Source organism: Aptenodytes patagonicus, chromosome 1, assembly GCF_965638725.1.
Source record: "Aptenodytes patagonicus chromosome 1, bAptPat1.pri.cur, whole genome shotgun sequence".
Taxonomy (NCBI): Eukaryota; Metazoa; Chordata; class Aves; order Sphenisciformes; family Spheniscidae; genus Aptenodytes; species Aptenodytes patagonicus.
This window is the reverse complement of record NC_134949.1, coordinates 191,402,916-191,412,149: the sequence shown is the minus strand read 5'-3', so window position 1 is coordinate 191,412,149 and position 9,234 is coordinate 191,402,916. Positions and strand designations below refer to the sequence as shown.

General features: G+C 35.7%; 1 long non-coding RNA gene across 1 annotated transcript; it reads right to left on the bottom strand.

Annotated features, from left to right (window-relative positions):
• Positions 1-4,113: 4,113 nt before the first annotated feature.
• On the bottom strand, positions 4,114-6,362 carry LOC143158841 (uncharacterized). Its single transcript, XR_012995150.1, has 3 exons — positions 6,221-6,362; positions 5,576-5,623; positions 4,114-4,143 (listed from the first exon to the last, which is right to left on the bottom strand). It is a non-coding gene; the product is annotated as an uncharacterized LOC143158841 (long non-coding RNA).
• Positions 6,363-9,234: the final 2,872 nt, after the last annotated feature.

Here is a 9,234-nt window from a genome sequence, read left to right as displayed (position 1 = left end):
ATTTGATTGTCTTCTACATTGAGTTAACTGGCTGAGTGGGCAAGGGCAGCGGGGTCACCTGTGGTATCCCTGTAGTATAACTGCAGAGAAATGGCCTAGAAAGGTAGCGAACAAGGTAGGATAGACTATCTGGACTGATGAAAAACTTGCTCATAAGTAGTCAACAGTTCAAAAGCATCTTTTTGAGTGATGTTCCTTTGGGATTCATACTAGGGCTGATCCTGTTTGAGGTCTTCATCAATGACCTAGAGAGTGGGAAAGAATACACTTAGTGAGTTTGCAGAAGAAAGCAAATTTGGGGAGTAATTATTACACTGTCATTCAGAGGGACTTCTACGAGCTGGAGGAATGGGCTGACAGAAACTTCATGAAGTTCAACCAATACAAACATAAAGTCCTGTGCTTGGGATGCAATAACACCATGCCACAATGTAGGCGGACACTGACTCGATAGGAAGTTATTTTGTGTGAAAGGATCCGGTGTACTGGTTGTCAACAAGTTGAACATGAGTCACCAGTGAGCCTTTGTTTCAGTGAAGGCTAACCACTTACTGGTCTGCATTAGGAAGAGTATAGCCAGCAGGCAAAGTGAAACGATGAAAAGTGCTCTCCTCTATGTGGCACTTCTGAGGCTGCACCTGAAGTATTGTTTCCAGTTTGGGGCTCCCCAATTCAGGAGAAAGATTGACAAACTGGAGCGAGTCTTAATAGAGGGTTGCTAAGATGATGAAGAGGCAGGAGGAACACATGAAATAAAAAAAAGCTGAGGAAACTGGATTTCTTCAACATGGAGAAGAGAAGGCTAAGAGAGAGCCTGTTTGCTGCATTCAGCTATTTTTTGGCAGTTATAGAGAGGAGAGTGCCAGAGCCCTCTCAGAATTGCAAAGTGAAAGGTTGAGAGGCAATGGTCAAAAATGGCCATAATGGAAATTCCAAATGTATACATAAATTCACAATGAGGACAGTCAACCACTGGAACAGATTCTCCAGAGAGGCTTGATAATCTTAATATTTGGAGATATTAAAAACTCAGCTGTACAAGGTTCTGAACAACCTGACCTAACTTACAGCAGGAGGTGAGACCAGATGACCTTCCAACCTAAACTATCTTATATTTATTGTAAAATCATAGAATCATAGAACCATAGAATAGAAACATAGAATAGTTTGGGTTGGAAAGGACCTTTAAAGATCATCTAGTCCAACTCCCCTGCGATAAGCAGGGACATCTTCAACTAGATCAGGTTGCTCAGAACCCCGTCCAACCTGACCTTGAATGTTTCCAGGAATGGGGCATCCACCACCTCTCTGGGCAACCTGTTCCAGTGTTTCACCACTGTTACTGTAAAAAATTTAAAATTTAAAATATTTTGCTTAAAGTCTTTTAATACTTTAGAGAAAAAAAGAAGATGGAATTTCAGCAAAAACAAATTCTGAGCAAAATCTACTTACTTTCTTTTTTTCCTTTAATGGTTTGTTTTGTGGCATACTTTTAATGACAACATAATATAACATGTCTTATCCTGTCACATAGCCTGCTATCCATGACTATCGTTATGTGACATATGCTGAAATTTTAAGGGTTTGGGTTTTTTGGAGGTTTTTTTTAGGAATTTTTGAAGTATAGTGTTGCTGCATTGCTGCTTAAATTTTCTCTGAAAGAGAAATTGTGAGTTTTTCCAGGTTTGAGACACTATACTTACCTAATGAAAAACATGATCTTGTTTAGGAGCCGCTCAAGAATTTGGAATCAATGCACTACAATGTGCATGTAAACCGTTTTAAACAAAATTAATTGCTTATAGATTAGACTTAGTTATTCTGTAAAAGATGGAAATAACAGCTGACAAGCTCATTTCATTATTGCCTATTATTGCCTATACCTGCACCCCATCTCTGGCTCATTGTTGCCACTTAACATTAGTATTCATAGCATGTTATCTTGAAAGCAGAGATAATAAAACAATACCACTGTGGTCTTCCCCATAGCAGAGCCCTGCAAGAGATCTGGCTCTCTGAGTCTCCTCAGTGATTTACAGTCAATCTTATTCTATTGCTTTTCTTCTCTACCTCCTTCAGGGTAACAACACTAAACAAAAAAGATGCTTTCAAAACATGCAATGAAGTTAGAAACATGTCAATAACAGATTCACTTGGTGATTCTAGAAATCATAACACAATATCTTTTTTACAAATAAATAAAGTATAAGAGAACTATCTGTCTGTCTAGTACACGTAGGAGTACTTGCTGTTAAACACTTTAATATTTCCATAATACCTAATTAGTGGCTGTTGCTTCTTTTTCAGCCAGGGAACAAAAAACTCTTTGCCAAGGAAGAACTGGAACTCATTCTAATTTACTGATGAAGAAATTAAACTTCAGAGACCAGATACGACTTCCCAAGGTCCTTATGGCAGAAAGGAGGGCAACGGAACAATTTAACTTTGCTTTTTCCCTATACTTCCCTATACCTCCACTGCCTTACATGTCACAATACAAGGGCTGAGGAAAACAGCATAGGGGTAATCCTAGTACAAGTTCAGATATAAAAAAGGTGTCTCTAGGGCAGCCTGCAGAGCAGAGAACTGTTAAGTTTTTCAATAATAATAAAAGAGCTAAGGTAGGCTAGCTCTTCTGATAGAGAGACCTTCAGCATTATTCGTACTGTACCAGCTAGCTCTTCAGCTCTAGGTTCAGGGTTTGGATAAGGTTGCCTGCTGTTGATCTGAGCTGGACATGCAGTGCTGTGAGAAGCCCATCTTCTTCAAGCTTTAAGAAAATTCAGGACCTTCCAATACCTCAGTCAGAGTGATGGTCCTAGCATTGAAGGAAGTTTGCTTACCAGCTAGAAAGTATAGATAGAAAGCAAATTTGGTCCTTGTCTCCTGTCTCACACATCAGTCTAAAAGGAAATACATTCTCTAAGAAGAACAGTTCTAAGCATTTGGAATTTTGATTCAGTTTCCTAATGTAGCATCTTTCTTATTCTCCGTTCATAAAAAGTACCAAGGGTTCTTTGGAGAAATCAGTTTACAGTATTTGCTTTTAATTTAAACAGGTACTCAATGAAATATAAATATTTGGGGTAGGGATACTCTATAAGGAGCATGATATCTACCACTTTTTGCAGTAGCTTTTGTCTAGTGATCAAACTCCTTTTCGTGTGTGTTTTATTTTGTCCCCCACTTTATGCCTAAGGTCTACAGATGGACAGCAAGTCTGGGACAGTCTGGAGCGTGGAATTCACTACACAGATATGTTAGAATCACTTCACATACATGCACTATGTGGGCCTTGAGTACATACTCTTGCTCAGAAACTCCTGGGTAGATATGTGGATGCCACCATTTTTTAAGTGTGTAGCTTTTACATTTCAGGAATAACAGCCATTATCGTGAGGATTCTTCTTTAGCTCTGTCACAACAGAAAAACCAGAAAATGTATCAAGATCTGGCTCTGACTTTCTCAGTGAAAGAAGAATTAGCTAACACCTGTCTATAAGTATTTAGTTTTGTGCATATAACTCAAAACTGATTAGATTATGTGTTCTGAAAAAATGTCCAAGTGATTTAGCTTTTATCAGCACAAAAAAAAAAATTACAAATTTACCTAATTCCTGAAAATGTTCTTAATATTTGTACAAGAACTTGAACATAGAGAGATTTAAAATGATCAAAGAACCCGTTAATACTTTAATACCAATTTTGTACCGAAGGAATAGGAAGCTCAATAGAGAGCATACATATATGTTATTGTAGTATTTCAGTTGAAAAATCCACACTGAGACTACAAATGCTACTTCTGTTTTTGCATTCACCCCTAAATAACTACAGTACTTATATCTGAATGACTCTGAATAGAACAGGTCACTCTCTACATTTGCATGAGGTTGTCAGGTACCTGACAGTGGGATAATGAAAAATGCAGAAATAGAACAGAAAATGTAACAGGCTTCAGCTCATGAATCTTGCAATGAAATTAAAGAAAAAAAATCAAACTTGTGCTGAAAGAGCTAGCGGTAAAATCATGTGCAAACTGTAAGAAAGATTTGTTTTGTGAATATCGATTATACTGAGTACTAGAATCACTCTAACCTTTATTGCAAAACTCACCTATGAATAGCAGTTCTTTTTCATCCTCTTCTATTAAAGAAAAAAAAAAATTAGTAGCATTAGCCCATTTGCCAGCTTAGAACATTAGTAAAAGCAAATACATAGTACTTGTACTCTCCTATGTCAGTGTGAAAAATACTGCATCAAAACATAGCTTAAAAATTTTATTTAGAGAATTAGTCAGGAGCATTATGGGTTTGATCGAAGAAACAGGAAGTGGTTTTACACACTGATACAAAGCTTCTTAAATGTAAATAAAATACTCTGAAAATATTTTATTTTTGTATATATGAACTCTAGATTATTTTAATATTAAATGATAGATTACTTGAAGAAAAAAAGCTTGTTATATTCATAAAATAAATGAAAAGAACTCACTATTTTTGTGGATACTATTTCAAAACAATTAACCTAAGATAATTATAAATATCTTTTCAAAATTAACAGAGCTACTCAGGCATAGCTATCTGTAAATGCCACATGGTGAATCTTCTGTGCTGTTACTTAAAGCCAAATTATGTTTTCATGTTCAAAAATTACATGACCATTTTGGGCTTTGTATAACCTATTGAATACTGAGGATTTTCATGTCCATTATTTTCAGATGTGAAACAGGATTTTTTTTTTCTAAGGAATGCATCTTTGTGCATATATGTTTACCCAAATTATTATTAAATGGATAAATATGCTCTGCAACATTGTTCCCCAATTTTGTCTAATACAAAAGGGTGAAATAATAATATATCTATATTTAAAACCCTTCTAATTTTTTTTTTTTTTCTGTTGTTTAAAACAATTTTTCCTGCTTTACCTTTATTTTCTCTACTGGTTAATATATTAATGTTATCCAGCATAATGCTTGTAATCTGATTTCTTTAGATAAATTTTATTGGTCTCCAGCAAATGAGATACTTTCATTGGCTGTAGTCAAGATTGCATGCCACTGTAAGTATATATGACTGCATGCTTTCATCAAACAAGCTACTTCATTGCCAGATATGTGCCAAGTATTTATAAAAAGATGACTAAAGGAAAGCTAAATCACCTACACATAATACAGATATGATTAACATCTTCCAGACTTTGAGTTAAGGAAGATGTATTAAGGAGGCTTATTAAAAAGATTTAGGCCATTATGTCTAGATTTAATCAGCTGGACTTGGAAGATCTGCAATTTAGAGCAACTTTATCACTAATTATGTCCTGGATGATCAAGCTTAACAACAAAAGAAAAGATACTCATCAACCCATTGCCTCTAAGTGGCTCATAGAGATGAGAGAAACACGGGAAAAATGGTTATTTTATGAAGTTGTTCCAGCAAGCCAGTCTTCCCATTTGCTTCCAGGTTTTAGATCAATGATGTGCTTGAAACAGAAAATAAGATACCGGAATAGAACAATTCTTTAAGCAGAGAAAACTGCAGGTGTCATTATGAGTCAAATTAAATAAAAACAAACTTACCCCTCTGCGGTCTCACAAGGCAGATCTTTTCTTCCACACCTTTTCAGTCTATGAATTTGTGAATAGCAGAAAGAATCACTCAGTCATCTTTGTATACTTGGGATAATTTCCTTCTTTTCATCATTTCTAAGGCTTGGATCTTCCTCGATGCGAGAAAGTACACTCTTCTTTGGAATTTCCTAACCTCATCATGTGCCAAAAGACCACAGTTTGCTGTATCCCTTTTTCTGCTTCTGTTGCTCTACTCTCCAGAAAGTTCTTCCAGCAGGGCATGGGCAGTTGTCTATAGTTAACTTTCTCTTGATCTAAAAATCAGAAACTGAGGCAATGCAAATAGCTAGCCTTCTTCACTGCTGCCTAGCCAGAAAGCATGCAATATTTAGTCCCTGTACCGTAAACACCTCTGCTATCTATCACACTTTCTGTCTTAGCCTTGAGACTCAACAACATTGTGTAATGCTGAGGGTTTGTCCCTGGTAGCAGCACAAATACTTGGACATTTTTCTAGTGGCAGAGGGTTGTTAAGCTTTTGTCCACCCTTTTTGGACCAAAATTCCTCTAAGGGTTTCAGACTGAAATTCAGAGTAGCCTGGAACAGAATTGGCAGACCAACAGTAAGGAGAACTCTGGTCCACAGGCTCTCACCTTGTTTCAGGTAATACATGGAAAGTTTCCGGGGTACTGCAGTTTCAGATGCTTTAATTTGCTGCCTTGCCTTAAAGCTTGGGGTCCTCCAGGCAAGTATAGCTCATGTCACTTTATCATCATCATCTTCTTCTTCCTAGACCAGGAAGACAGCTGCTACAGACACCACCACTCACAGCTTAGGCTTGAGCTAGAAAAGTGGCATATTACGTAACAAAAGCTGGGTCAGGGGATTTCTCTGCCTCCCCTCCAGTACACGAGAGAGTGGTTGGAGCACCTACAGAATCCACATGTATATTTGGAAAGAGTATCCTGGTAAATTAAAAGGGAACAAATATGGGTCTGAGAGTGGTGAGGACACAAATAAAATGGTAAGAAGCCATATTTTAGCTCATATATTCTCGCACACTTTTTGTGGGGCTTTTTTTGCTCTATCCCTTATCGAACACATTATATAAATTTTGCCTCCTTAATTCAAAGATAGTTAATGTCTTAAAATGAACCTGGACAAGTCTGCAGATATGTCCTAGGATAGTTTGGAGAAACACAATTAATTATATGATGGGTTTGAAGGAACAACCCTGCTTAATATATGTTAAAAAATATGTCAACAAAATCTCTATTTAAGTGGTGAAAGCAGGACATGCTTTCTTAGAATATATTCTTATCTGTTGTGGCTACTCAGGAGCCAATGCATTTACACTAAAATGATCTGGAGTTTCTGGGTGACTGGGACATGTTTGCCTTTCCTCCTCTGCACCAGTTTTTGGTAAGATGATAATGGAGTAGAGTTCTGGCACCTCATAGCCATAGCACCAAAAATAGCAGGAAAGCAAATGGTCTGAAATAAAAATACAAAACCATGAAAACTGAAGAACACAATGGTATTGAAAATTATATTCTGAATCAGAGACATTAATTAGTAGGACGAGGAATAAAACTCAGATTTCCACATGCCTAATAAATACAGCAATTATATGATCTTCCTCTATTCAGGAAAGAACATAGTCCTGCAAAATGTAGGCCATCATACTAAATGGCTCACATGACCTGATTTTCTCTTCTTTTTGTCGATCCCAGAGAAGTGACAAGCTGCATAGCATGTTTAATTATTTCCATAGTAAGAATTTTCAGTATCAATACAAAAAAGCATGTCTAGAGTATGCGTCTAGATATGGACAGACCTGCTGTGCTGTATCTCAGCAAAATTTTTGCATGGGTTAATCCATATGAACTTGGTTAGACAAAGCACAAATGCCACCCTCTACTTAACATTCCTCCAAATGTCATATTCCTCAAAATAATTAAAATATTTGTTTTAGAAACTAGGAACAAGTTAAATTATATCAGGACTGAATAATAATGCTGGAAAAGAACAGGGAGCGTACAGGGAGTTCTAACATTAAAAAGAAAATCAGAGCTTTATTTAAAATTGATTTTGAATGAAAAGCATAAGGATGTCATATAGAAGCCAATGACTATTTTTACTTAAAAAATAAAGATGGGAAAAAAAGACATTAACTCCAGAGTGCCATTTGCCTAGTGATTACACTTGTGAGATTACCCTGAAAAATACTGTTATAGCTCTTGGGAGGAGACACTGCTCATTAGCAAAAATATAAATATAAATGCAAATGGAAGGCTTCTATTGACCTGCATAGAAACACGTTGTGAATTTAATTTAAACATATATGTTTTTAATGTTTTGCTTTTCCTTTTGCTAGAGACTATAGGAAGATACTTTAGCTTTCAGTGTCACACTTTCAGCAAGAAATTTTGTTTAGAAGCTGCAATTAAATAATTCAGAAATAATTAATTCAGAAGACAACCCATTAAATTATAACCCTCCCCACTGGTTAACTTGGTGCCAAAATGTATTGTTTAATTTATCATTCTTAGTATTTTTAGAAGGCCTCAAGGCAGGGAATGAAGCAATAATAAATAGGGAATAGTGGATAATTAGAGAAGGAAATGTGGAACAAAATTACTAAGGGCTTTAGGTGAAGTTCATTATTACTATTTAATAGTGCCCAAGAGCATTTGATCAAATTATGGATCATGTTTAAAAGTGGGCTGAGAGAAATCCTGGTGGAGGAGAGTTTTCTCACTACTACTTTCAGAATTTTGCAGTAAGTTTTACAGAATTTTAACAAGCAGTATAAAAGCAAAAGCATATTGACCAAACCTTCTACTTTATCACACATGGTGCTCTAGTGAGAGTTGAAGAAGACAGAGTTTCTTCATTCTCTTAGATATTGGTCAAGCTGAGACTATTACATGATTAAGCAGTACAGCACATCAAGCATAAGTGATAAGGTGACATATTGTAAGTGCAGCCCTTAGGGCTTTTAAGCACAAGGTGAAGCTGATTTTTTTTTAACTCTTCAGGGTTTTTGCTTTTTAACCTCATCTTAAAAGAACCCCATTTTTAACACGGATCTTTCAAGTTGACCTGAACTTTCAGTATGTTAGGGGTGGGTTTTTTAATTTATTTGATCATTTTCCTTATGTATTTATGGTTTTTTTTTTTTAAATTATAATATAAAAAAAAAAAATCCTGAAAGTATTTTTGAACACAAATACATGTGCAAAAATACAAAACTCACTTTTTCATGATAAAAATTGAGATCCTCTCTTTCTTGTTTTGAGTTGGAAGACTTAAAAAAAATGAGAAAGCATGAGATCCATGGCACACAGCAAATAGGAGCATTTAATTTAAAGAGTAAGAGAGTGTTTAATTTATGGAGTATTCTTTTCTATTTAAATATGTTTTCTGAAAGTCTGTACCACTGAAATATTAAAAAAAAAAAAATTGTTAAACAGCAAAAGAGTTAAGTTGGTTTACCTTTAAACTGAGTTTGTAAGACTGGCCAGGTTGCTTGATGTGTTTCATTTGATGTTCTGAAAGTTTATAAAACCACTGGCACAATTTAGTAAATAATTCTAGTGGTAACAGTACTAGCAGTAATAGTAAGAATAAATCACCATTCCCAAAATACAAATTGCCCTAATTA